This window comes from Ornithorhynchus anatinus, chromosome 9, assembly GCF_004115215.2.
Source record: "Ornithorhynchus anatinus isolate Pmale09 chromosome 9, mOrnAna1.pri.v4, whole genome shotgun sequence".
In the NCBI taxonomy this organism is placed as follows: Eukaryota; Metazoa; Chordata; class Mammalia; order Monotremata; family Ornithorhynchidae; genus Ornithorhynchus; species Ornithorhynchus anatinus.
Genome location: NC_041736.1, coordinates 12759823 through 12773248, shown reverse-complemented (window position 1 = coordinate 12773248; position 13426 = coordinate 12759823).

Sequence of the window (13426 nt, the reverse complement as noted above, 5' to 3'; positions counted from 1 at the left end):
GAAATAGGGTAATCACTCTATCAGGTTTGCCCACTTGTAAAATGGAGAAATTATGATAAAGTAATGTGAAGCATATTGGATAATTAATATAATTAAATTTACCAAAAGGTACTCTATATCCAAACAAGTAATAGTCTTTAACCATTTGAGAGGTGATTAGGAGGGGAAAAAAACCCCTCAAAAAACAAAAGCTAGGTATTTCCACAAAAGTGCTTCATTTCACGCTGTCAGGTTGGTCGGACCATTTGTCAGAGAATCTGTTGAGACATTATATCTTATATCAAAACTGTCTTGGAGAATAATTGTTTGCTTTGGGCTTTTATGACAGTAATTCTAAAAGCTCTGGAGGCAAGGTTATTTACAGAATAATGTGAGAAAATTTTAGGTACTGTTAAAACCAAGACTGTGTTCAGAGTTACTCTGGGGGAGACCTAAACAAGAGACTAGGCTGGAAATCCACACAGGAAGTTCTCAGTGTATGGAGCCTAGAAGGAATGTTCAGGTAAAAGAGAACACCCTTGAAAGCTTTTCAGAAGGAACCTGAGCATTTTCGGCAACTCCTCCTCTAGACTGTAAACTCTGTGTGGGCAAGGAAGGTGTCCACTCGTTCTTTTGTATTGTATTCTCCCAAGCAAGCTCACAAATACCATGGATTGATTGTCATAGATCAATCAAGAATCACATCACTTGAGCATTCATAATTTGCAAAGTGCCAGGGAGAATGCCTGAACACTGACCTAGGCACAAACAGACTTACAGAGAGAGGGAAAGCAGGCTAAAATGAGAAAATGATGATTCTGATGCTGATGATGCTGTTTAAGCGCTTACTATGGGCCAAGCACTGTTCTAAGCACTGGGATAGATACAAGGTTATCCCAGGTGGGGCTCACAGTCTTAATCCCCATTTTACAGATGAGGTAACTGAGGCCCAGAGAAGTGAAGTGACTTGCCTCAAGTCACACAGCTGACGAGTGGTAGAGCCAGGATTAGAACCCATGACCTCTGACTCCCAACCCACTCCCAACCCTGGGCTCTTTCCACTCTGTGCCTCAGTTCCCTCATCTGTAAAATGGGGATTAAGACTGTGAGCCCCACGTGGGACAACCTTATCACCTTCTATTCCCCCCCAGCGCTTAGAACAGTGCTTTGCTCATAGCAAGTGCTTAACAAATACCATTATTATTATTATTATTATTTGGTAGACACGTTTCCACTCTCAAGAAGCTTACAGTCTAGAGAGGAGCACTGATTGTTTTATTGAGCACCCACTGGGTGCAGTTCACTTTACTAGGCACTTGGAAAAAAGACAGGATAAAGAATGGCAGGTTCCCTGTCCAAGAGAGCTTTCATTCTAACTTGGGGAGTCAAACATAAGGATATTTACAACTAGAGTGGTTAAAATAAATAAAAGTACATCTGGGAGCTGAGGAGGGTATAATAAGTTCATAAATGTTGGAGTTGTCTGAAGGGATGATTTGGCTCAGGGTGCTGGGAAATGAATCATGCTTTCAGGCAGTGACTGACAAAACTATCCTGGCTGCTAACAGGAGGCCAATGCCAAAGCAGAATTTACTTCTTGGACTCCCCCTGTGTCCTACTGTGCTAGCAGGATCCGACCATTGCTGGTACTTTTTGTCACAGTTCGGCCCCACACTGTCAGGTTCAGCAGGTGGTGACTGTGAATTTGTGCCCTGAGATAACATTTTTGGAAAAGTGTCTTTCTTTGGCAGTAAGGGTCTGTTCATTTGACACCTGATGTCCGGGGATTGTCCCTCACACCTGCTGCTTACCTGCCTAGATTCCAGTTCTGGCACCTCTTAGGACAGTGGCAGAGTGGTAAGAATGTCAAGGAAGGGCAGGCTAGATGGGGCAAAAGAGACTGACTTGCAATCCGTCAATCATGGAGATGTGTCGGTGGAATGATTCTTGGAGCAAATGGTTCTACAAACGTTTATTTTGATGTCATGGCCCAATTCCATCCAGTCAATCTTATTTATTGAGCACTGATGTACAGAGCACTGTACTGAGCTCTGTAGGAGTACAGTAGAGTTGGAAGAGACAGATCCTGCCCTCAAGATGCAAAAAAGTCAGGCGCAAAGTAATTACGGATGGAAGTTAAAAGAGAATGGAAAAATAGATATGTGGATGAATAAGCACTTAGAGCATGTAAATTTCTGTGCACAATAGTTCTAAGTGCCTTAAGTGTGAGTGTGGCACAAGGTCTGAAGTGGCACTCGTTTGACTTAGGGTGAAGAAAAATTAATCAGATCAGCCCCTCTGGAGGAGGTGGAATTTCAGAAGAATGTTGAAGATGGATGGGGAGAAAATGACTTGGGTCCGGTAGATTTGAAGGGCGTGGGAGTCCCAGACAGGAAGGAGGACAGGAGCAAGGGGTCAGAGAGTCCCACTTTTTATTCTTCAGTCAGTTAATCAGTAATACTTATTGAGCACTTAATGCACATAGAGAACTATACAAAGTGTTGAGGAGAATACACTGGAGTTGGAAGACCCCACTATTTTTACTTTAGAAGTATACAATCTAGTGGGCTCTAGAACAAGGATCATTTTTGAGGATCTTGAAAACAATCCCAGTAAGAAGAGGAACATGAATGGAATGAAGCGTATGAGGTGGGATTTTTTTTAAGGCGTTTGGTAAGCGCTTACGATGGGCCAGGCACTGTACTAAATGCTGGGGTAGATGCAATCTAATCAGGTTGGACCCAATCCATGGCTCACATGGGGCTCGTAGTCTTAATCCCCATTTTACAGATGTGGTAACTGAGACAAAGAGAAGTGAAGTGACATGCTCAAGGTCACACTGCAGACAAGTGGCAGATCCGGGATTAGAACTCAGGTCCTCCTGACTCCCAGGCTTGTGCTCTAGACACTAGGCCACGCTGCTTTCACACTGGATATTGTGAGTGAAGAGAGTGGAGAAGAGGGAGAGAGCTGATAGAGTGCCTTAAAGCCAGGGGTCAAGAATTTCTGCTTTATGAGGACAGGAATCAAAGGCTGAAACTTTAGCAGTTAGCTCTAGGTTGATTTGGGTCCAAAACGCAGGAATCTAATGAGAGAAACTGATATATTGCAATCATTTATTTACTCTGATGATTATTGGTCAGGATGTTAGGAAAATCTTTGCCATCAAAGGGAGTTGGAAACTCAGATGTTAAAAGTTCTCTTCTTGGTAAAGATCAGGCATTGTAGATCAAAATAACATTCCACGGAAAAGTAATTACCGTAGAAGCCTTTGGTTTACTCTCTTTCTCACTCTGTCTCTATTCTGTTCTCTCTCTCACACACACACAAACACATCTGAGTCAGAAATGTGGCACTAAAAGGTTCACTGGATTTGGGCTTTTGCCCTAAATAGACAGCTCCCAGGAGTATGAGGAGGGGAAGCTCTTCTTGTGTCCTGGACACTCTGATTCTGCTCTTACATATGTATGTGCAGCCACCTATTTTACAAGATACTTATTAATGACTGTATAAAAGCAGAATAAAGCTATGAAAGCTTAATTCATTTTAGAAGTAATGATTTGTACAGTAATTATAGGGAGGCAGCAGCTTGTCACATGGAATCAGTAACAAATGCAGCTTGGAGAGTTTATCTGGTATGCAGACAGTGCGTGAAGTCTTACCCCATACTGAATATATGGATTTCTTTGTGATAATGCATGTTTTCTCGTACTCAGAGGAATATAGAAAGCAACTCATTTGCTTTTATAGAAACCATTCAAATTGTAATTTTAGAGTTTTGCTTTCATTTGAAAGGCAGTTTTATTTTTTTTTAATGTGATCTTCCCCGTGCATGAATTCAAATTCAGTTTCTGTATTAACCATCACTCCTAGAACTGACGGATTCTTGAAAGAGCATAAGGCCAGAACTGTTTAGTAGTAATTATCCAGATAATTAGCAAGAAAAAAATCTCCGTGCCTGAGTTGTTCAGATAATTGAAGAAAAATAAGGCTTGAGAGCAGAGTTGCACGGATAGGTGGTCTACAGTGACCTCTGATAGTGTTCAAGCTCTTTGGGATTACGACGTGTAGACTGGAACCTGAAATAATGAAGACCCCACCACCCTTAACACATGAGGGCTGGTCGGATCTTCATTCATTTATTCAGTCGTATTTATTGAGCACTAACTGTGTGCAGAGCACTTGGGAGAGTACACTATGACAATAAACAGATGCATTCCTTGCCCACAGCGCGCTTGGGGCGTTTCAACATTTACCGTCGCCTGCATATTTAGGGAGGGCTTTCATCAGTCCCTAGTTTATCAAATATTTTATAATCGACAACTGCAACTAGCAACTGGTAAAATCCCCCTGTTCCTTGAGCGGTTATCTCCTCATATCCTAGCATTGGCGGTAACTGACCGCTACCTGATTTCATCATGAATACCTGTCAAAATTTAACGTGCTCTTGCGTTTGACCTTTGCCCCTCCACGCCCAGTCTCCATTGGTCTGTGCCAAGAATATTGTCAAGGGCTGATGCTTCCAGCCAAAACTCCCCTTCAGGCGGTTTAGCTGCTAATACCTCTTCCTTATTGCCTTCTTATTGGATGAAGACAGGTAATAACATCCTTTCTCATTCTCCACTACAACGGCTCTTCCAGGTTATATATCAGATTCAATCCATGTTAAGTAAAGCATACATATTTCCAGGTGCAATGGAGGAAGTGGATAGAAAATAAAAGTTTAATAATGCCCACAATACTTTAGGGCCCTAGAAAGGTCTGTTTCTGGTGCACCTTAACTTGGTTATAGGATATTGAATATTACTTCTTTTAGAGTATGGCTGAAATCAGCCTTGGTCCTGAGGAATTCCCAGCAGAGGGGTAGTGCATTGTTTCTTGGTCTCAGGTTTTGTTTTTTTTTTTAGAGCAATTTCTATTTATCTTACTAGGAGGCAGAGAGGATGGGATGGCTCCCACAACTTCTGTCAGCTCCACTGATGGTTGAGAATTTTTTCTTCTCAAGTCATTTTAAAACCCCTTGTCTCTCCATTCCCTGTTGCAGGGCTTCCGTAATTTAAAAGGATACGCTTCTGCAGGAAAGGCCTTAGATAGTTCCTTAGCTCAGTGATTAGGTGAGGTTCAAGAATATTAAAAACAAACTAAAATAATTTAGATGACTTTTTTTCCCATTTTTGATTGTTTCCCCATTCTCCCCTTTAGGTTAGGTTTGGGTCAGAAGACCCCCAATGCAAGTGTGAATTTCCTTGAGAGGCCACCTTGCTCAGCTCTTTTCTTCAAGTGGGCTCAATTAAACTACCCCAGATAGATTTGGTATCCAGCCACACGGACCCTAAGTACCCCTTTATTAGTGAACCTTTGAGTGGACGATCCCACGTCCTGGACTTATCAGGAAGCTCAAAGGACTTCTTCCACACTCCCTTTACTCTCTAGGAGAGGAAAGGAAGGCAAGGGCATACAAGGTCTGATTCCCTTTTATAGGTATATACTCACTTCAGTGATGAGAATTCCTTTCTCCCCCATTCACATTCCCCCTCACGTACTACTCAGATCAGCTTTGAACCCATGCGTGCTAATGGTGCCTGATCCAAAAAGGAGCCAAGTCGGAAGCCTTAGGACAGTGATTCTCAGAGGAGTGAGCTCACTGTGGGCAGGGAATGTGTCCGTATATTCCTGCGTTATACTCTCCCAAGCATTTAGTAGTGTGCCCCGCACACAGTAAGCCCTCAATAAATACGATTGATTGATGGGATTATCATGAGAGCCCTATCTCCCTAGGGTCAATCTTCTAATTCACATGGATGTAGTCGTTATGGCGCCTTCCTCCAGCAACCTTCATGTAGGAGAATTGGAAGCATATACAAGGGAAACTTTTTATCAGGTGTCTTTAGCTTAAAAACATGGCCGATGAACTATGGTAGACTTAACTGTAGGTATTACAGAGATACTCTTATATATAACATTTGCATATTTAAATCAATAGTTTTCCCTCATGTGAAAAGGATAATTGGCCTGATGTTCTTTATCCAAATCATGCTGTGTAATCAATCAGTGACGTTTATGAAGCCCACATATTCATTCATTCAAGTGTATTTATTGAGTGCTTACAGTGTGCAGAGCACTGTACTAAGCGCTTATTGTGTGCTAAACGCCTTGGAGACTATAAGCAGTGTGGCTCAGTGGAAAGAGCACGGGCTTGGGAGTCAGAGGTCATGGGTTCAAATCCTGGCTCAGCTGCTTGCCCGCTGTGTGACTTTGGGCAAGTCACTTAACTTCTCTGGGCCTCAGTTACCTCATCTGTAAAATGGGGATTAAAACTGTGAGCTCCACGTGGGACAACCTGATCACCTTGTATCCTCCCCAGCACTTAGAACAGTGCCCTGCATGTAGTAAGCACTTAACAAATGCCATCATCATTATTATTACTATAATGCAACAGAGTTGGCAGACAAGATTCTTGCTCACAAGGAATCTAGTGGGACTAGGGTTCATTTGAAGGTGCAAAGAGGAAAACATCTCCTTCCATCTCCTCTCTTATTCCCTGGCCAAAGCCAGATCCTCTGATAGCAATATAGAGCTTTTCATTCATTCATTCAATCGTATTTATTAAGTGCTTACTGTGTGCAGAGCACTGTACTAAACGCTTGGAATGTACAATTCGGCAACAGATAGAGGCAATCCCTGACCTTAAGTGCTTGGGAGAGAACAATACAATTGTGTTGGAACACTCAAGGAGCTTTAAAATAATTTTATTTACATTCTTAATTTCTTAAGAAGCCTGAAACCTTCTCAAGGCCAGAAATGGAAAAATTTCCCTAGCATCTAGTACAGTGCTTAGTCCATAATAGGCACAGAGTAAATAGAGTTGAGGATTATGTCGGCTCCTGCCACAGCTTCCACCGCAACCCTCAACTTTTGGCTCTGTGTAGCCCATCCAGACACTCTTAATAATGATGTAACTATCTCCTATGAGAGGCAGAGTTTCCGGGGACACCTGACCGCTCCATCCTCGCCTCCCGGAGGGTAGAAATCTCACCTTTCCTGGAGGGCTGGATCCACTTCTTTACCTAGTGAAGAAGGGGCCGTGAATCAGGGACCTTTTCTGAAGAGGTCCATCCTCTCAGCGGGGTATGGAAAGCCACGATGTCACCATGGGCCCCCTAACCTTTTGAATAAGGAACTCAGCCCTCCCTCAAGCCCTGGGAACCCTGCCACAGGGCTACTTACGATAATTGGCAATGAAACGATCACCCAGTAGCTCCATTTTTCCTGGAACAGCTTGTCAAAAGCTAGGTGAAATGCAATTATTTTTTTCTGTCTGCAGAAGAATGAACAGATTAGAGATTTTTACTGTCATCCTCGGGAAAATAAACGTATACTATGAGCTAGATTATCGTAAGGAACCCAGCCATAATGTGGGTAAGTTATCCTTTTCGCTTCTCCTACCACAACAAAGAAGTTATGGATTAAACTTAAGCTGAAACAGTCAAAGGTTTTCCCTATTTACATAAATTAACAGGTATGGCCTTGCCTATCTGACAACACGACTCTTGATTTTGACTCTAATCGTAAACCTCAACTTGTTGTTCTTAAATTCGGGAGCCAAGATGAATTTCATTCTTATATTCATGTAGTGGGAAAAGACTATTGCCTAAAATCAATACTGAGGGGGGAAAGATTCTAGTAACACATGAACTATTCTGTGAAATGTGGACATTCAATGGCGTTAACAGGAGAAACATTGGATCTGGGATCGTTCTCTTAGGAGGAAATGCTGTGTAATAAGTACAAACCTGCTGGAATGAAACAAATACATACCTCAGACTACTCCATTTATTGAAGGGTCAAAGATGCCAAAACTAAAAGAAGTTTAACTTGTAGAAACATCTGCCATATTGGTGGTTTGGACACTGATATTAAATGCAATCTGACCACCCCATTGAACAACCTGATGAAAACATGTATCCACCCCAGCTTTTAGAAGGGTGCTAATCACATAGTAAGTGCTTAGCAGATATCATTAATAAAAGACCTGGTCTTAAAATGAGTAATTCAGGAGCAATCATATTCATTGGACACTTACTGTGTGCAGAGTACCATACTGAGTAATTGCATGAGTACACTGCAGGTGAGTTGGTAGATATGTTCCCTCCCCACAAGGAATTTATAGTCTAGTATAGACAAACATGAAGATGAATTTTGCATAGGTGCAAAAGTGAGATGGGGTTGAGAGTATGGTGAATGTCAAGTGCTTAAAGGTTACAAATCTAATGGCAAGGGTGACCCAGAAGGGACAGGGAATGGGGGAAATGAAGGCTTAGTTGGAGAAGGGCTTTTGGAGAAGATGTGATTTTAATAAAGCTTCGAAGGTTGGGAGTGATGGTCTGCCAGATGTGAAAGAGGGAGGGAATTCCAGACTAGAGAGAGCACGTGGGCAAGGGATAAGTGGTGAGATAGATGAGACTGAGTTACAGTGAGTAGGTTGGCATTAGAGGAAGGACATGTGCAGACCGGGTTATAGTAGGAAATCAGGAAGGTAGGGGAGAAGGGGGCAAGGAGATTGAGTGCTTTAACGCCAATGGAAAGAGATGGAAGGGCAACCACTGGAGGGCCTTGAGAAGTGGGGAAACAAGCACTGAATGGTTTTTTTAGGGAAAATAATCCAGACAGCAAAGTGTAATAGATTGAGGTGGGTAGAGACAAGGGGCAGGGAGGTCAGCAAGGAGGCTGATGCAGTAGTCAAGATGGGATACGATAAGTGTTAGTATTGGCGTAGAAGCAGTTTGGAGAGGAAAGGGTGAATTTTAGTGATGTTGGGAAGGTAGAACTGAAAGGATTTGGTGACATTAAATATGTCGGTTGAATGCAAGCACACGTGAATTAGTAAAGATGCCCTCTAAATATTGTAATTGTGCCTTGAAAGCCACTGAAGAAATGGTCTACCCTGAAGGAAAGGTCTACCTAAGCGTGCATTATTTGGAGTAGTCAGCAGGCTTCTACTAAATATCATTGGTGTATAACTGGATAAGTAGTGGAAAGCAGTGTTGCTTAGTGGAGAGATTACAGCCTAGGGAATCAGAGGACCAAGGTTCTCATGCCGGCTCCACTAGTCCGCTGCGTGATGTCGGGCAAGTCACTTAACTTCTCTGTGCTTCAGTGTCCTCAACTGTAAAATGGGGATTCAATACCTGTTCTCCCTTCTACTTAGATTGCAAGCTCCATGAGGGACAGGGACTGTTTCCAATGTGATTTTGCTTGTATCCACGCCAGGTCTTAATACAGTGCCCAGCACATAGTAAGCGCATGTCAAATACCATTATTATTATTAATATTAGAGATTATAAAGTATCTAGTCTAAAGGTTTGTTGAGGATTGTATAGAATTTGAAAGTCTGAAATCCAGAATTCTATGAAATCTACTAGTGACTATGAGTGATTATCTATTTTATGCAACATCAAAGAAGCTTTTGTTAAAAGTTTGCCAAATTACCCATAAAATGTTAAGTCATTATATATCATTACGATGTATAAAAGGTGAAGCTCCAAGTTGTTTGGAACATTGAAAATCTTTTGAAGGGTTTTATGATTTAGCTTTTCTTTATAAAACGGAAGAGAGGTAATACAAATAGTGGTGTCTACAATGTTTAACCATTAACATTGATTTATTATTAACAAAGCTGTAAAGCTATTATGCAGTTCTACCACCACATATCTACCTATCAACAGTATTGATGTTTCACGGCTATCAGATGCTTTCTTCATTCTTTTGTCTGAGGTTTTAAGTTAGGGTTCTTTCAGGAGTCTTTTTGCTCTCCTTTGTAATTGGAGATTTCCAGATTTGAAATGGACAAATGACTTCTCTTAGGGATTTAATTTATCAGCTAAATATAGATGATTGCCATAAATGTGATGTACCTGCTTTCTACTTTGCACTAAATATAAGGTGACATTTTAGATATATATGCAGATTTGTTCAGCCTAGCGGATAGAGCCCGGGCCTGGGAGTTAGAAGGACCTGGGTTCTAATCCTCGATCCACCACTTGTCTGCATTGTAACCTTGGGTAAGTCATTTAACTCCTTTGAGCCTCAGTGACCTCATCTGTAAAGTGGAGACTAAGACTATGAGCTCCATAAGGGACAGTGCCCAACCTGATTAGTTTGTATCTACCTAGTACTTAGTACAGTGCCTGGAATAGAGGTTAAATGTCATTAAAAAAACAGCTAAGGAATGCCTCAAGCAGTTAAATATTTGATACTATCATGTGCTTCCAGTTTTTATCAAATATTGATCATTTAAATATATGGCATATTAAAGTATTTGGGGTTTAATGTATGGTATGTTGAATGTAGTACTGAAATAAGCTTATTTTATTTTTATTTTTTAAAGAGAGGGTCAGTTGAAGAAACACATGCCTCTAAATTTAGAATTAAAGGTTATTTTGTTCAGTAGACACTTCTTTAGCATTTTTGCCAAGTATTATAGGATAAGTAGATGCATTCCTGTGAGCGGAAAAGTGAATACTACTTTACTGTGTAATAACGGGAGGTCAGTGTTCAGTGTTCGTGATGTTGTTTTCCAGCATCAGAAGCAATGTCTGTTGTCATCATCTGCAAGGCCTTAACTGCTTGATGGGAAAGTAGATTAATATTTTGAATGTTTAAGTGGTTTTGCATAAATGCTAGTCCACAAGCAAACAATTTTGTGTCATGTTGCGCTGCATTTTCAACAATAGCACGATGATACTTTTAACAATATTAGGATACCAGGATCTTCAAAAAAAACCCCATAAAAATCTGAAAGGACCTTGATTTTCCTGAAAGCACCTATCTATTGAGTGCATCCAAACTCCTATTTTGCCTTTCTTGTGCCCACTTATCTACTTGGATTGCAAATTGAATGTGCTGGAGTCTTGGATAATTCTATATTTGGTACGATAGCTCTGTTTTCATTAAATAGGTATTAGAGAATTTTTCTTTGAAAAATCATTTATTTAACATGAGAAAATAGAAGATTGGGGTCCAGACCATCATCTGGGCTGGATTCAATTTTAACTTCTTTCCCCAACCCTCCCAAGTTATCTGAGATGATAGCTCTTCCCATTTTCAAAAAGCCCTCCTAAAACCCCACCCCCTCCACTCCACCTCCAATAAAACTTCCCTGACTGTTAATCACATTTATTGAGCACTTACTATATGCAGAGCACTGTACTAAGCACTTGAGGGAGCTAATGCTAACAGGAATTAGCAGACCTGTTCCGTGCCCACAAGAAGCTTACAAGTTTCTATCTCCGAGAGGCTCAGAGAACAAGTCACCGTTTATTAGAGTCTAAATGACCGTATTTAATCTCTTCCATACTTAGAATGCTTCTGTTAGAGATAGAAGAATCCAAAGTTATCTGTGACTCCATAAAAGCATTTGAAATGCTTTTAATTTTTTTTTAACTTTTAGGTTAATGAAGAGGATAGTGGTCATAGACCATAAAATTCATAGGACCAAATTGGACACTCAATTAGTCACATGGAAATGATAATGATTTCAATGTTGTGTGCCAGCCCTTAGATTTCACAGATAGTGCAATAGGCTTCAACCCTCTGAGAATACAAAAATTGACCATGTTTATAGGCTATATTCTAAGAATAAAATAAAAATCATTTTCCTATAGGGAGTTTCCCTTAATGGGTCTAGGTAAGAATCCCTAGTGAAGAAGGTCTTTGTGATATTCCAATGGGTAAAATATTTTCCTTTATTAACCTCCAAAATGGACTTGCCTATTTTTATGTATTCACCTAAAGAGTTCCAAATAATTTTACTAATGATGGGCTTTCTTTACCCTTCCTGTAAGCTCAGAGCATTTTTTCTGGCACTCAAATCAGGACAAATGCCTTTTTCCCCCAACTCCTCCCACTGTACTCATGTAAGGCAGTAGAAATGATACTGAAGCTCTTAATAATTTAAATCTACATTGGGATATACATAGAGACTTGCTGAATATCCTTGCTAAATAACAGATCTCCTTGGCCATAGCTAAGTAGGCTCTGACATTTACCATAGGATTTTCCCAGAAAGAAATCAAAGTTTTCCATAAAAGCATCCTCTCCCATAAACCTTGGAAGAAACATAAAATGTGGGAATTAGGAGAATTCAGTGATTTTAATTGACTAAGCAGAATTGTGATTTTTCTGAACCTGTCCAATAGCTAGGCTTCTGCAATACCTGTGCAAAGAACAGTTCAACAATTTAAATGAGATTAGTCTAGGGCTCAATTTGTGACATAATGTAAACATGTTAAGTCAGCAGCTTCTGCACTAAAGTGACATTCATCTCTTATTCTGCTTTTAAAGTTACTTTTAAAAGGGCAACTTGGGAATCTTGTGATGAACTTTAATTAGAGCCATATGGTTGCGCATGACAGCAGCGTTTTGACTGCCCTGTTCTCAAAAGTGCCAACTTTTTAAAGTTGATCATTTCTTCTTCGAACAATTGCCACATTTCTCCTTTACCTGAATATCTACCAGAAACTTCAAGTACTGGAGTACTGGAACTGAAGAAATTAAAGGGACAAAAGAAAATTGACACTCTTCAAAAGACTCTTTTAGGGTACATTTTAGAAAAGGCTCCAGAAAAGATGTTGACCCTGCAGTCCTTCATAGTAGCACCAGCTGACCACAGACACTTTTTTCTCTGCTTCATGGTTGAATTGCAAAGGCAAATTTGCAATACCCAAAAGCCTGATTTTCATGTCCTCACTTTGGCAAAGCCTCATTTATCTTAACAATATAAAGTAGGGTCATGAACTAGGGTTTTTTTTTTTTACCAGAATTAAGTATTTTTGCCTCTGCTTGATAAATATTGAGATACTCATGAGCTAATAGTTACATCAAATGCTCTTTCTCCCCATTGTGCAAAGATCATCAGCACCAATTACCCACTCCTCTTGTGTGCAAGGTGATTTGCTAGGAATTGAACCCCGTTTGATTAAAATCACCTGGGCTGTGACTCCTAGAAGCATACAATGCAGTTCTAGAAAACATAAAAAAGGATGACAAAGACATATAAGGACAGACAGACATTTCCAAGAAAGAACGTTTATGTCACTTAGATCATCAGTAAGCCAGTGTCTAACGAGGGCAAAAAAAAATAGTTGATTTTCTCCCTTTTAGAGTTCATGGACATACCATATGGAGTTGGAGGAAAAGGACAAAACTTAAAAATGATAGTAGCAGTGTGTGGATTCTGGGCTTTTCATACTACTCTTTAAACAAAGATCATGTCACATATGTTTGTTTTCTCTCTTGCTCCCCCTTTTTCTCTTCATCTCTTTGTCTCTCTCCCTTGCATGCCATCTCTCTCCCTTTCTATCTCTCTATATATCTCTATCTCTCTCTCCTCCTCCCCCCCCCCCCGCCTTCTCTCTCTCTCTCTCTCTCTCTCTCATACACACACACA